The following is a 2,129-nucleotide window of genomic DNA, read 5'->3' as shown; positions in this document are numbered from 1 at the left end:
CGATAAACATAATGCCCTAAAATAGAAAATATTCTCTCCCCCAAAGACTTCAATGCCGTAAACTTATTTCATCCAGCTTTTCTCAGTCTTACCCCCATCCCGATGTCAGCCTCATTCTACAACAGTGTCACCATATAGCATTTGTCCCTTTGTGACTGAGATACCTCACTCAGCATAATGTCCTCCAGGGTCACCCATTTTGAATACACTGTCCAGTTCTAAGATGCATAATAAATAATCGGAAAGACCATGGCCTTAATCAGATGCACCTTAAGTTCTCAAACTGACATCATTACTCCCCAATAATTTTGAGAGGTCTTTAACTGCAGACTTTCCCCAGTGCAATGTGTCTCATTTCCTGACTGCTGGCACGAAGGGTGTTAATTATGGATCCAAGTAAGGTAAAGTTGTTGACAGTTTCAATCTCTTCTCCATCCATCATGTGGCCAATTGGTACAGTTGTAATAATGTTTTCTTGACATTGAGATGCAATATTGAAGCCTGCACTCCTTGACCTTCTGCAACAAGAGCTTCAAGTCCTCCTCACTGTCAACAAGCAAGGTTGTGTTGTCTAGATAATACAGGGTATTGATAAATCTCCGATCCTGATGCCACATTCCTCTTCACAGAGTCCAGCTTCTTGAATGATTTACTCAGCATATAGATTTATTAAGTATGAAGAGAGAGTATCTATTAACTATTAATTAATCATAACACTGATGTACTCCCTTCTTAATTTTAAACCATGCAGTGTGCCCCTGCTATTTGTACAACAGCCTCCTGGTCCAGGTATAGGTTTTGCATGAGCACTTAAATGCTCCAGGACTCCCATTCTTCTCAATGTCAGCCATAACTTATTATGATCCACAGAATTTAAAAAAGCACATTTTTCTAGTATCTTCTACTTTCAGCTAGGATCCATCTGACATCAGCAATGTTATCTGTACTGCCACAATCTCTTCTAAATCCTGTTTGAATTTCTGGCAGTTCCCTATCTATGTACTTTGCTAGCCATTTTTTGAATGATCTTCAGCAGTATTTTGCTTGCATGTGATATTGATACTGGCAGTTTCCACATTCTGTTGGATCATCTTTGTTATCCTATAAACAACAGATCTGAACCTTGTCCTATCTTGCACCATCCTCATGACCTCTGATAACACTCAAGCTAATTGTGACAGTCACTGTGGCAGTCAATCTTGTTGAAGGTCTGCCCTTTCTCAGCATGGTGGCCCCCTCTGACATGCCCAGAGCACATGAGAATATCACTATCCTTGCTTCAAAGGGACATCCTGTTTGCACTTCCTCCCACAGAGATGTTTGTTCTTTTGGCAGTCCATGAGATAGTCCTTATTCTTCTCCAACATTGGATTCAAAGACACCAGTTCTTTGTCATCCTTCCTCATTGTCCAACTTTCAGATACATAGGAAGCAATCAAAAATAGCATGGTTTGGATCAGGCATAACATAATCCTTAAACTGACATTTTTGCTCTTTGGTACTTAAGAGGTCCTTGGCAGGATTTTCTCAAGGCACACAACTTTAGATTTGACTGCTGTTACTAAAGGTGTTGATTGTGGAAGCAAGTTAAAAGGAATTTTTGACATCAGTCTTTCCTCTATCATAATGTTGTTTGTTTTCTTGGTGTTGAGCCATAATTCATACTGAAGGCTGTAGTTGTTGAATTTCTTAAGTGTTGTTAATCTTCCTCATCTTGATGACACATGCTTCATCCTATAGTTCTGCTTCTGAAATTATTTGTTCATCATTTTGCTGAACAGTGGTGGTTTGTAAAACAACCATGCTGGAAGCTATGCCACTGATAATTTCAAATACTGGCAGGGTCACTCATGAATAGGTTTCAGTGGAGATTCCAGAATAAGAAAAACGAAGGACTGGCCATCCACTTCTGAAGTAACAGATTCAAAAAAGCTACGCAGAGGAAAATTGTTCCATATAGTGCTGGAAGATTAGTGAGAAATCTGTTAATTTATGTCAGCATGGACAGAGATTCAACTGGTTTTTAGGGGTTACAAACTACCATTTATTTTTGCACTAAAAAGCTCTTGGATCTAGAAATTAGATCCAATTAGAAATGGAACGCATAAATATTGACATATTAGGCATTG

At 39.0% G+C, this 2,129-nt stretch overlaps 1 protein-coding gene across 6 annotated transcripts in view; it reads right to left on the bottom strand.

The window, feature by feature from the left end:
- The window catches only part of HELLS (helicase, lymphoid-specific), a 53,158-nt gene that overhangs the window by 3,887 nt on the left and 47,142 nt on the right, over positions 1-2,129 (bottom strand). The gene's annotated exons all lie outside the window — the stretch shown is intronic.

Source organism: Elephantulus edwardii, unplaced genomic scaffold (assembly GCF_000299155.1).
Source record: "Elephantulus edwardii isolate Elephantulus edwardi_28Jun2011 unplaced genomic scaffold, EleEdw1.0 scaffold00007, whole genome shotgun sequence".
Lineage (NCBI taxonomy): Eukaryota > Metazoa > Chordata > Mammalia > Macroscelidea > Macroscelididae > Elephantulus > Elephantulus edwardii.
The sequence above is the reverse complement of the archived record's forward strand: the minus strand, read 5'-3'. Positions and strand labels throughout refer to the sequence as shown.